At 43.8% G+C, this 13,658-nt stretch overlaps 1 protein-coding gene across 4 annotated transcripts in view; it reads left to right on the top strand.

Annotated features, from left to right (window-relative positions):
• The window catches only part of NXPE3 (neurexophilin and PC-esterase domain family member 3), a 74,244-nt gene that overhangs the window by 2,201 nt on the left and 58,385 nt on the right, over positions 1-13,658 (top strand). For 2 of the 4 annotated variants that reach the window (XM_070406115.1, XM_070406116.1), the window contains exon 3: positions 7,472-7,638. The exons of the other annotated variants lie outside the window; for them this stretch is intronic. The gene's annotated coding sequence lies outside the window, so the exon portion shown is untranslated. The remainder of the gene's footprint in view (positions 1-7,471; positions 7,639-13,658) is intronic. 4 annotated transcript variants of the gene reach the window in all.

The following is a 13,658-nucleotide window of genomic DNA, read 5'->3' on the forward strand; positions in this document are numbered from 1 at the left end:
CCTTATTTGGTTGACTCATCATTGTCATGGTCTTGGATGTGTTTCTGTTTCTTTCTTTCTTTTTTTTTTTAAAAATATATTTTATTGATTTTTTACAGAGAGGAAGGGAGAGGGATAGAGAGTTAGAAACATTGATGAGAGAGAAACATCGATCAGCTGCCTCCTGCACACTCCCCACTGGGGTCGTGCCCGTAACCAAGATACATGCCCTTGACTGGAATCGAACCTGGGACCCTTGAGTCCACAGGCTGACGCTCTATCCACTGAGCCAAACTGGTCAGGGCGTGTTTCTGTTTCTTTAGACCCCGACCTGTTAAGTTTCAAGGTCTTACGCAGTACCTTATGAAACATAACTGCTCTTTGAAAAGTTGAGATATAAACATTTAAGTTTTGGTTTATTCCATGCAAATCTGTGCTTTTTGTCTTTTATGTAGGGGTCCATGTATTCCAAATTAAAATTGCAATTGCAGACACTTGCTCTGACAGGTACAGTTAGTTACAGGTCATAAAATTTAGAATGAGAACTGTTCCAGAAACTGGATATATGGTTGGCATTCTTTGTGGAATGGTTGTCTAAGAACATTAGCTCCCTAGAGGATGAGGTTGCTGTCTAGTTTTCTGTCCAGTAGTAAACTCAGGTATTTCATTTGTGCTATTGTCAATTGTAATTCCAAGTGACGTAAGCAATCACTTTGTAATTATCTTATGAGATAACTAGTGGCTCGGTGCATGAATTTGTGCACATTGAAAGGAAATTAATTAGAAGAATTAATTTAATATCGCTATTCACCCTTTCTCTATAATAGAAGTGTCAACCAAATTCACGATTGACAATGACAGATCAGAACACACATGTGGGATTGGTGCCTGTGAGAGCTTTATATGTATCGCACATGCACGAGTCAACTTAGCCTTTTATAGATATAGAATAAACTTGCTTAATTAGACCTGCTTTCTGATTTAGCTAAATTTTTTCCAGCCCAGTGAAGCACCCCAACTTCTCTTTCAGGTAATTGTCAGCAACACAGCAGTAAATATCAACAGATTATTATTGTACATCATGCAGGGAAAAAAAAGGGTAAAATATTTAACTGCATCAGTGTTTGACTATATTCTGCACAGTGAGAAAACCTGAAGTCATTTTCAAGGTCCACCATTTCTTCTTTTCAGTCGAGTTAAATTTCTAAGCTTTCTAAATCTCTGTCTTCTGGCCAATTAAAAGAAAATAGGATTTCATTGAATCTCCTATCTACCTACTCTAGGACTTCTGTGAGGATCAAATGAGATGAGGCATGGGAAAATGCTTCACAGACATTTGGTTAAAGTATAAAATATTTCCACCTGGCTATAAAGCAAGTTGTGTTCCTGGGATGAAGAAACTGCAAGGAGGCTAGTTGTTGCTAGGGAGAGGAAGCTGGGTGTTGCTACGTGACATCAGTACCTTGATGGACAGTTAGCATATTAGCCTTTTATATATATAAACTAGAGGCCTGGTGCATGAAATTTGTGCACTGGTAGGACCCCTAGGCCTGGCTGGCGATCAGGGCTGATCGGGGCCTTCCAGATGCCAGCCGGGGCCTTCCTTCCTTGGCTGCTGGCCAGGGCCTCCCCTTGCTGGCAGCTGCTGGCCGGGGCCCCCCTTCCCTGGCTGCCGGCTGCTGGCCGGGGCCTCCTTTCCCCGGCTGCCAGCCAGGCCCTCCCTTTGTTCCATGCCATCCCCTGGTGGTCAGTGCACATCATAGCGAGCGATAGAACTCCTGGTCTCCCGGTCAAACTCCCGTGGGGACACTTTGCATATTAGCCTTTTATATATATAACCAGTGGCCCAGTGCACGAAATTCATGCACATGAAAAGGGAATTAATTAGAGAAAATATTTTAATATTGCTATTTGCCCTTTCTCTAAAATAGTAGTGTCAGAGATGATAGAAAATTAGTAAAATGTATATGAAAATCTCCCTCCTGTCAGCGTCTGGGGCACCCTTCGGGGCCCAGCGTCAAGTCCCTGCCATTCCACATATGCCTCGAAATTGCATAAGATCCAGACCTGGCCGGCCCCACCCCCATCCAGCCCTGCAGGGTGGGGGGCGCAGCCTCAGGTCCCCCGGCCTAGTGCCGGGTGGGGGGTGCAGCCTCAGGTCCTCCGTCAAGCCCAGCCTGATGGGGACCACAGCCTCAGGTCCCCCGTCAAGCCCCACCGGGTGGGGGGGCGCAGCCTCAGGTTCCCTGTCAAGCCCCGCTGGGCGGGGGGCATGGCCTCAGGTCCCCCGGTGCAGACTCAGGTCCACTGGCCCTGGCACTGGGAGGGGGGCAGGCCTCAGGTCCCCTGGCCCTGGCGCGAGGGCGTGAGGGTGTGACTAACATTTGCATATTAGCTCTTTATTATATAGGTTTAGGAAGTCAGGTACCTAATGGCAGTCTAGGCTTGTTGCAATAGGCCAATTGGCTGGTAAGTAGTCTTAATCAAAATTTGGCAAAGCAGACCAAGTAAACTTTTTGTTTGTCTTTAGAATATAGGTAAATATGAAACATGAATAAGTTTGGACTGACACTTCAGAAAGATTTAAGAGCAGGACTGGTCAAGTTTAGGTTCCTCATGGAGTAATCATAATTTTTAGATCTGTCTAGATGCCTCTTGTTTTCTGTAGTGGTAGGGTGAAACATTTAACTACATGATTATTCTACACTTAAAAAAAAAGTCATTGTTGAGAGTATCACAGATGTACCTCTTTTTTCCCCCCATTGCCCTCCTTCTCCTGGCTCAACCCCACCCCAGGCCTTCACTGCTCTATCATCTGTGTCTATAGGTAATGCATATATGCATATAAATTCTTGTTATCTCCCCCCTACCCGCTTTGAGATTTGTCAGTGTGTTTCATCTTTCTATACCTCTGGTTCTATTCTATTTTATTCATCAGTTTATTTTTGTTCATTAGATTTCTTGTTCATTTCTTTTGATTTTTAGATTCAGTTGATAGCTATGTATTTATTGCCATTTTATTGTTAATATTTTTTATCTTCTTCAAGAATACCTTTCAACATTTCATGTAATACTGGTTTGGTGGTGGTGAACTCCTTTAGCTTTTTCTTTATCTACCTTCAATTCTAAATGATAACTTTGCTGGGTAGAGTAATCTTGGTGGTAGGTCCATGCTGTTCATCACTTTAAATATTTCTTGCCACTCCCTTCTGGCATGCAAAGTTTCTGTTGAGAAATTAGCTGACCATCATATGGGCATTCCCTTGTAAGTAACTAGCTACTTTTTCTTGCTGCTTTAAAGATTCTCTCTTTGCCTTTAACCTTTGGCATTTTAATTATGATGTGTCTTGGTGTGGGCCTCTTTATTTTTTTTATTTTTATTTATTTTTATTTTTTTATTTATTTATTTATTTTATTTTTTTTAAAATTAAATCTTTATTGTTCTGATTACATTTGTTCCTCTTTTTTTCCCATAACTCCCCTTCTCCCAGTTCCCGCCCCACCCTCCGCCGTCACTCCCCACCCACTGTCCTTATCCATAGGTGCACGATTTTTGTCCATTCTCTTCCCGCATCTCCCATTCCCCTTTCCCCCACCCCCAAGAATAGTCAGTCCATTCCCCTTCTATGTCCCTGATTCATTGTAATCACCAGTTCATTCTGTACATCAGATTATTTATTCACTTGATTCTTAGATTCACTTGTTGATAGATGCATGTTTGTTGTTCACAATTTGTATCTTTACCTTTTTCTTCTTCCTCTTCTTAAAGGAAACCTTTCAGCATTTCGTATAGTACTGGTTTAGTGGTGATGAAGTCCTTTAGCTTTTCCTTATCTGTGAAGCTCTTTATCTGACCTTCAATTCTGAATGATAGCTTTGCTGGATAAAGTAATCTTGGTTGTAGGTTCTTGGTATTCAGTACTTTGAATATTTCTTGCCATTCCCTTCTGGCCTGCAAAGTTTCTGTTGAGAAATCAGCTGACAGTCGTATGGGTATTCCCTTGTAGGTAATTGAGTCTCTTTCTCTTGCTGCTTTTAAGATTCTCTCTTTGTCTTTTGCTCTTGGCATTTTAATGATGATGTGTCTTGGTGTGGTCCTCTTTGGATTCCTTTTGTTTGGGGTTCTCTTCGCTTCTTGGACCTGTAAGTCCATTTCTTTCACCAGGTGGGGGAAGTTTTCTGCCATTATTTCTTCAAATAGGTTTTCAATATCTTGCTGTCTCTCATCTTCTGGCACCCCTATTATTCTGATATTAGTGCGCTTGAAGCTGTCCCAGAGGCTCCTTACACTATCTTCACACTTTCGGATTCTTTTTTCATTTTGCTTTTCCAGTTGGGTGTTTTTTGTCAAATCTTTGGTTTGATTCTTGTGCTCCTCTGGTCTGCTATTTGGTATAATATTCTTTATTTCAGTCCGTGTATGCTTACTTTCTAATTTCTTTATCGTAGCATCGAGGGTCTCATTAGTTTTCGTGAGGCTCTGCACAAGTTTATAGCAAGCCCTCAAAATTGCGATTCTTAGCTCCATATCCTCCATTTCTGTCATGTTTTTTTGTCTCCGCATCTTTTATGCTTTCTTGGTGCACCCCCTTGTGGTCTTTGTGCGCAGTCTTGTTCTAGCCAAGCCTTAATTGTTGTAGTTAACACTAGAGGGATTTGACCACCAGGCCGACTGGCTGTAGGAATCAGCTGTGTAGAAAATGTCTGCCTTCTGGGGAGGCGCTAATCCAGCCTTTGCCTGAGGCGATCGGCAAATGGCTGTGCTCAGGGTTTGGGCGGGGCGGGCTCAACAGGGCGGGCGGAGGGAGCAGTTATGGCCGCTCTCAGTCCCGTTCCCAGATGCTCTGCTTCTCAGAACCCCGGCAGCCGCTGCAAACCTCGGAGAGAAAGCTGCCCTCAGGTTCCAACTGATGCCGGATCCCGCTTCTCCCGTTTGAGTCTGGGTCCCTAGAGACTCGCCCGGATCTGGAGCCCAGAGTCTGAGACTCACTCCTGACCGAAAACGACAACCGCGCCCTCAGCCACCAGCCCGCTTTCGCGCGCACCTCGGTACCTTTGTATTTTCCACACTGCGCCTCCTCTGAGCCTCGGTTTGCTGTTCTCTTTCCTTCTAGTTGTAGAGTCTCTCTTCAGCCAGCCTTCCTGTGGTTCTGGGTGATGTCCGTTCCGTCTTTTAGTTGTATTTTTGAAATGGTTGTTTGCGGCAGCGGTCTCCGGTGTTTACCTTCGCCGCCATCTTGGTCTCTCCGGTGTGGGCCTCTTTAGATTCCTCTTGTTTAAGACTCTGCTTCCTGGACTTGTAAGTTCATTTCTTTTACCAGACGGGGGAAGTTTTCTGTCATTTTTTCTTCATATGGGTTTTTAAAATCTTGCTCTCTCTCTTCCCCTTCTGGCACCCCTATAATGCAAATGTTGGAATACTTGAAGTCCCAGAGTCTCCTTACTTACACTATCTTCTTATTTTTTAATTCTTTTTTTCTCTCTTCTGATTGGGTATTTTTTTTTGCTTCCTTTTAATCCAAATTGTTGGTTTATCCTCAGAATTCTCTACTCTACTGTTGAATCCCTGTAAATTATTATTTATTTCATTTAATGTATACTTAAGTTGTGACTGGTCCTTTTTCATGTCTTTGAAATTCTCACTAAGTCCCTTCAAGCTCTCATTAAGATCCTTGAACATCCTTATAACCATTGTTTTGAACTCTGTATCCAGTAGTTTGCTTGCTCCCACTTCATTTAGTTGTTTTTCTGGATATTTCTTCTATTCTTTCAATTTGTTACATGTTTCTTTGTCTCCACATTTTGTCTGCTTCCCTGTGTTTGTTTCTATTTATTAAGTATAGCTGCTTTGTCTCCTGGAATTGGTAAAGTGGCCATGTGTAGTAGGTATCCTGTAGGGCCCAATGACTCAGCCTCCCTAGTCATCTGAGCTGGGCACTCTAGGTGTATCCCTGTGTGGGCTGTGTGTACAGTTTTGTTGTAGTTGAGCCTTGATTGCTGTTGGTGTCACTGCGAGGAATTGACCTCCAGGTCTCTTGGCTGTGAGGACCAGCTGCGACTACGGTGGAAGAGCTGCTTTGTAGGAGACACCCCTATACAGCAGGACTTGCTTTAGTAGGCTTTGGTGCTCATCAAGTCTGCCTCTTGAGTGTGCCACTTGTGGATATGTAAAGTTCTAATCTGGTATGGTCTGAAGTTGTCAATTGGGTGCACTGAGTCTGGGGACCCCCTGGAGGTACAAAGTCAGTCACTGCCTGGGGCCACCCTGCAGGAGCTACAGAGCAATCTGCAGATGACTGCTACTTGTGTTGGGCTTAGAAGTTCCCAGGTGAGGCGTGCTGTGAAGCAAGGCAAGCTGCTGCTACTGCTGGGTTTTGGGCCTCTTATTGAGAGGAATGGGGCATGCTGACACCAACTGCTGCTTGTTTGAGAGAATTTAGGAAAGGTTGAAGCCTGAGCCAGGACAGGCCATTTATGTGGAAAAGCCAATGCAAATATCTTGGTTGGGAATGCAAATTGGATGGGGTGGGCTCTCAGGGAATCATCAGGCTGAGTGAACAGTATGAGTCAGGCTAATGGAAACTCAGATATGGCTGCCAGTCAGCTCTGTGATGGGGAAGGTGTCAGCATAGGAACAGTGACACCTGTGAGTACCCCTGTCTTGGAGAAAGCTGCCCCCAAGTTGCTCCGATGACAGTCTGGTTCCTCCCCTTATGTCTCTGAATCCCCCCAACCCACTGCCCCAGCACTGAAGCTCAGAGAGAGCGAGTCCAAGTAAGTCTTTGCACTGGCCCTTTGCTGGAACTTCCTGGGTCTCCAGCAGCCTGTGTGTCACTCAGCCACAATTCCTGCTAGTTTTTACAGCCAGATGTTACAGGGACTTCTCCTCCCAGTTCTGGAACCCAGGGCTGGGGGTCTGGTGTGGGGCTGGGACCTCTTGCTCCTCGCGGGAGGCCTTTGCAGTCTAAATATCCCTTCTGATTAAAAAAAATGCCACATGTGGGTATTGGACCAGCCCATTCGACTCCTCTGCCCCTCCTACCAGTCTTGATGTGCTTTTTTCTTTACTTCTGTAGTTGTAGGACTTCATTCAGCCAGATTTCAGGTGGTTCTGAATGATGATTGTTTTGCATTTTAGTTGTAATTTTGATGTGTTTGTGGAAGGCAGTGAACATTCTACACTTTAAGAAAAATGACACATGAAGCCTTTACCTTTGGTTTATATATTTTTTTCATTTATATTGCTGTTTATAAAGTTTTGACCTTCAGCTCAATTCTGTGAGTGATTTGCCATATTTATGTATATAAATAGCCAGTTACTGTTTTTTATTGGTAGGAAAGGAAATGTTCCTATCTCCACTCCTCTCACTATGTTGTCCTGAAGTCTATGTACATCTCTGCTATAAAATTGTACTCTTGATTTCAAATATGTTTTTCTTGACTTCATTTGAATACCTTTAACCTCTACATCATGGGCTTTTCTCTGTTGCAGCAAGAAGAATGGTATAAAAATGAAAAATAATCAGCATGTGGCAAGATAAGGGCTGCTGTTATGATTGCTTGAGATCAGGACTTTACATTGGAAAGAAATTTAGATGTCAATTTTAATTTTTAGTTCTAATAAGCATCTTTTTTTGGGACTGGAAAGTTCCAGAAAAGGTAAGTTATGAGATATATATATATATGTATATATATATATATATTTTAAATATATGTTATTGATTTTTTTACAGAGAGGAAGGGAGAGGGATAGAGAGTTAGAAACATCTATGAGAGAGAAACATCGATCAGCTGCCTCCTGCACACCCTCTACTGGGGATGTGCCTGCAACCAAGGTACATGCCCTTGACTGGAATTGAACCTGGGACCCTTCAGTCCACAGGCTGATGCTCTATCCACTGAGCCAAACCGGTTAGGGCTATTATATATTTTTATTTTTTGGTTGATCTAGGAAACTTCATTCTAGCAGTGATGACGAACCTATGACACGCGTGTCAGAGGTGACAAGTGAACTCATTGTTTTGGTTGATTTTTCTTTGTTAAATGGCATTTAAATATATAAAATAAATATCAAAAATATAAGTCCTTGTTTTACTATGGTTGCAAATATCAAAACATTTGTATATGTGACACGGCACCAGAGTTAAGTTAGGGTTTTTCAAAACCCTAACACTGACACGCTGAGCTCAAAAGGTTTGCCGTCACTGTTCTAGAGTCATTCCCATCTAGCATTCTTGTTCTTAATTCTAAGGCAATTTGAGATACTAAAGGATATTTTTCTGCTCTCTTTGCAAATAGCTTTTTTTTGTTATAGTGCCTACTTTTGACATTTGTAAGAAAATCACGAAAACCTGTGACATATTTTTTTCACTTTGAAACCTTTCATTATATTTATTTATTTATTGACTTAAATTTTATTTTTCAATAACAGTTTACATTCATTATTATTTTATATTAGTTTCAGGTGTACAGCATAGTGGTTAAACAGTCATATAGTTTACAAAGAGTTTCCCCTGATATTTATAGTAGCTGCTTAGCACTGTACATAGTCATTGTAATATTACTGACTATATTTCCTATGCAGTACTCTACATTGCTGTGATTATCTTTTTTTTTAATTAAATCTTTATTGTTCAGATTACATTTGTTCTTCTTTTTTTCCCCCCATAACTCCCCTCCTCCCAGTTCCCGCCCCTCCCTCCGCCCTCACTCCCCACCCACTGTCCTCATCCATAGGTGCACGATTTTTGTCTAGTCTCTTCCCGCATCTCCCACTCCCCTTTCCCTCCCAAGAATAGTCAGTCCATTCCCTTTTTATGTCCCTGATTCATTATAATCACCAGTTCATTCTGTACATCAGATTATTTATTCACTTGATTCTTAGATTCACTTGTTGATAGATGCATGTTCGTTGTTCATAATTTGGATCTTTACCTTTTTCTTCTTCCTCTTCTTAAAGGATACCTTTCAGCATTTCGTATAATACTGGTTTAGTGGTGATGAAGTCCTTTAGCTTTTCCTTATCTGTGAAGCTCTTTATCTGACCTTCAATTCTGAATGATAGCTTTGCTGGATAAAGTAATCTTGGTTGTAGGTTCTTGGTATTCATCACTTTGAATATTTCTTGCCATTCCCTTCTGGCCTGCAAAGTTTCTGTTGAGAAATCAGCTGACAGTCATATGGGTATTCCCTTGTAGGTAATTGAGTCTCTTTCTCTTGCTGCTTTTAAGATTCTCTCTTTGTCTTTTGCTCTTGGCATTTTAATGATGATGTGTCTTGGTGTGGTCCTCTTTGGATTCCTTTTGTTTGGGGTTCTCTGCGCTTCTTGGACCTGTAAGTCCATTTCTTTCACCAGGTGGGGGAAGTTTTCTGTCATTATTTCTTCAAATAGGTTTTCAATATCTTGCTGTCTCTCATCTTCTGGTACCCCTATAATTCTGATGTTGGTGCGTTTGAAACTGTCCCAGAGGCTCCTTACACTGTCTTCGTATTTTCGGATTCTTTTTTCATTTTGCTTTTCCAGTTGGGTGTTTTTTGCTTCTTCGCATTTCAAATCTTTGACTTGATTCTTGCGTTCCTCTGGTCTGCTGTTGGGTGTCTGTATAATATTCTTTATTTCAGTCAGTGTATGCTTAATTTCTAGTTGGTTCTTTATCACAACATCGAGGGTCTCATTAGATTTCTTGAGGCTCTCATCAAGTTTATCGGCAGTTTCTAGCAAATTATTGAAAGCCCTCAAAAGTGCGTTTTTTAGCTCTATATCCTCCATTTCTGTCATGTTTTTTTGTCTCCGCATTTTTTATGCTTTCTTGGTGCACCCCCTTGTGGTCTTTGTGCGCAGTCTTGTTGTAGTTAAGCCTTAATTGTTGTTGGCAATACTAGGGGTGAATTGACCTCCAGGCTAACTGGCTATGAGAGTCAGCTGTGTCTGCAGTGGGAGAGCTTCTGTGCTGAATCTCTAGGGTGGTGCTAATCTAGCCTTTGCCTGAGGCAATCCGGCAAATGCCTCTGTGCAGGGCTTGGGCGGGGCGGGTCCCCGGGGATCTACCGGGCGGGCGGGCGGAGCGAGCAGTTATGGCTGCTCTCAGTTCCGTCCCCAGCGGCTCTGCAACCGCTGCAAACCTCAGAGAAATGCTGCCTTCCCACTTCTCCCGTTTGAGTCTGGGTCCCTAGAGACTCGCCCGGATCTGGAGCTCAGAGTCTGAAACTCCCTCCCGATTGAAAACAACAACCGCACCCTCCGCTGCCAGCCCGCTCCACATGCACTCCGCACCTTAGTATTTCACCTCCGCACTGCGCCTCCTCTGAGTCTTGGTATGGACTTCTCTTTCCTTCTAGTTGTAGAATCTCTCCTTAGTCAGCCTTCCTGTGGTTCTGGGTGATGTCCGTTCCGTCTTTTAGTTGTATTTTTGAAGTGGTTGTTCGAGGCAGCAAACTCCGGCGTTAACCTATGCCGCCATCTTGGTTCTCTCTCCAAATGTTATTTCTCCTGGCGCCAGGTGTCCCCAGGGTAGACCGAGTGGGTCTCGGGGAGGGGGGGGGTCCGAGGAGCGTCGTGGGGTGCGGTCGGAAAACGCTGGGCCGGGCGCCCCCTTGACCAGGGCACAAGACCCCGCCCTGCCCACGGTCAAGGTTACCAGGGGCACCGGAGGTACCTGTGGAGGCCTCGCACAGCCGAAAGGCACTGGACGATCATGGGAGCGCTGAGAGGCGGCAGCGGCGGCAGCGGTGGGCGCGTCGTCCTCCGGTTTGGGGGTGGGCGAGGCGGGGAGCCGGGGAGCCAGGAGGCGGCCTAGCGGAAGAGAAAACGGCGGTAGAGGAGGCAGCAGCAGGTCCGGCCTGGCCTGTGATTATCTTTTAACTGCCAATTTGTACTTCTTAATCTCTTCACCTTTTTCACTCACTCCCCCAAATCCCCTCCTCTCTGCCAACCATCAGTTTTTCTGTATCTATGAATCTGTTTCTATTTAGTTTTTTTGTCTGTCTTGTCCTTTAGATTCAATATATAAGTGAAATCATGGTATTTGTCTTTCTCTTACTGACTTATTTCTCTGAGCATAATACCCCCTGCGTCTGTTGATACTGTTGCAAACGGTAAGATTTTTTTTTTTTTATGGTCAAGTAATAGTCTATTGCAGTGGTTGGCAAACTGCGGCTTGAGAGCCACATGTGGCTCTTTGGCCCCTTGAGTGTGGCTCTTCCACAAAATACCATGTGTGGGCATGCACGTACAGGGCGATTGAAACTTTGTGGCCCATGCGCAGAAGTCGGTATTTTGTGGAAGAGCCACACTCAAGTGTCCAAAGAGCCGCATGTGGCTCTCGAGCTGCAGTTTGCCGTCAACTGGTCTATAGTATACATGTACCACAGCTCTTTTTTTTTTTTTTAATTTCTTTTTTTTTTTAATATTTTATTGATTTTTTACAGAGAGGAAGGGAGAGAGATAGAGAGTTAGAAACATTGATGAGAGAGAAACATCGATCAGCTGCCTCCTGCACATCTCCTACTGGGGATGTGCCCGCAACCAAGGTACATGCCCTCGACCGGAATCGAACCTGTGACCTTTCAGTCTGCAAGCTGACACTCTATCCACTGAGCCAAACCTGTTTCAGCTGTACCACAGCTCTTTTATCTGCTTGTCTATTGATGGTGCTTGGGTTTCTTCCATATCTTTTTTTTTTTTAATTAAATCTTTATTGTTCAGATTATTACATTGGTTCCTCTTTTTTCCCACCATACCTCCCCTCCACCCAGTTCCCACCCCACCCTCTGCCCTCACTCCCCACCCACTGTCCTCATCCATAGGTGCACGATTATTGTCCAGTCTCTTCCCGCACCCCCCACACCCTTTCCCCCACCAAGAATAGTCAGTCCATTCCCTTTCTATGTCCCTGATTCTTTTATAATCACCAGTTCATACTGTTCATCAGATTATTTATTCGCTTGATTTTTAGCTTCACTTGTTGATAGATGTGTATTTGTTGTTCATAATTTTTATCTTTACCTTTTTCTTCTTCCACTTCTTAAAGAATACCTTTCAGCATTTCATATAATACTGGTTTGGTGGTGATGAACTCCTTTAGCTTTTTCTTATCTGTGAAGCTCTTTATCTGGCCTTCACTTCTGAATAATAGCTTTGCTGGATAAAGTAATCTTGGTTGTAGGTTCCTGCTATTCATCACTTTGAATATTTCTTGCCACTCTCTTCCGGCCTGCATAGTTTCTGTTGAGAAATCAGCTGACAGTCGTATGGGTACTCCCTTGTAGGTAACTGACTTTTTTCTCTTGCTGCTTTTAAGATTCTCTCTTTGTCTTTTGCTCTTGGCATTTTAATTATGATGTGTCTTGGTGTGGTCCTCTTTGGATTCCTTTTGTTTGGGGTTCTCTGCGCTTCCTGGACTTGTAAGTCTATTTCTTTCACCAGGTAGGGGAAGTTTTCTGTCATTATTTCTTCAAATAGGTTTTCAATATCTTGCCCTCTCTCTTCTTCTGGCACCCCTATAATTCTGATGTTGGTACGCTTGAAGTTGTCCCAGAGGCTCCTTACACTATCTTCATATTTTTGGATTCTTTTTGCTTTTTGCTTTTCCGGTTGGGTATTTTTTGTTTCTTCATATTTCAAATCTTTGACTTGATTCTTGGGATCCTCTTGTCTGCTGTTGGATCTCTGTATATTATTCTTTATTTCAGTCAGTGTATGCTTAATTTCTAGTTGGTCTTTTTTCATATCCTCCAGGGTCTCACTAAATTTATCGGCGATTTCCATAAAATTCTTGCAAAACCTTATAAACGTGGTTTTGAACTCTATATCCAGTCGTTTGCTTTCCTCCATTTCTGTCATTTGTGTCCTGTTTCTTTGTCTCCGCATTTCTTATGCTTCCCTGTATTGATAGAGTGGCTTTGTGTGCTAGGTGTCCTATAGTGCCCAGTGGCTCAGTATCCCCAATTATCTGAGGTGGACACTCTTGGTGGACCCCTTTGTGGGCTGTGTGCACAGTCTTGTTTAGTTAAGCCTTGTTGTTGTAGTTATCACTGGGAGGAATTAACCTCCAGGCCAATTGGCAGTGAGAATCAGCTGTGTCTGCAGTGGGAGAACTTCTGTGCTGAAGACACCCTTCTGGGGCAAGACTTGCTTCAGTAGGGCTTTGGTGCTCACTGAGTCTACCCCCTGAGTGTGTTCCTTATGGATCTGAGGAGTTGTAATCTGGATGGTCCCACTCTGACCACTGGCTCTTGATTCTAAGGAGGTGCTAATTTAGCCTCTGCCTAAGGCTACCCAGCAGGAGCTACGAAGAGATCTGCAGATTCCCCTTCCTTTTTTTGGGGGGTTTGGAGGTGCCCAGATGAGGCCCAGCTGTGAAGCAATGCAAGCTGCCGTGGGGCCTTGGGTCTTCTCTTGGAAGTTCTGGGTCTGTCTGGCCCAGCTGCAGTTTGTTAGGTACTTTTCAGATTGCAAAGGGCCAGGGCATTCATATGCAAAAGCTTCTGCTGCAGCCTGGGTGGGGTGGGGTCTCGTAAGCAACAGGGTGGAGCAAGCAGCTATTGCTGCTCCTCAGCCCTGCCCTAAGGGGTCGCGCGTCTCAGTGTCCAGGTAATTGCTGCAAGCACCTCTGAGGGAAAGCTGCCCTCGAGTTCTGAGTTCTGTCTGCTGCCAGACAGTCCAGTTTCTCCCTGTAAGA

This window comes from Myotis yumanensis, unplaced genomic scaffold (genome assembly GCF_028538775.1).
Source record: "Myotis yumanensis isolate MYYU_CA2020_CCGP unplaced genomic scaffold, mMyoYum1.0.hap1 SCAF_2, whole genome shotgun sequence".
In the NCBI taxonomy this organism is placed as follows: domain Eukaryota; kingdom Metazoa; phylum Chordata; class Mammalia; order Chiroptera; family Vespertilionidae; genus Myotis; species Myotis yumanensis.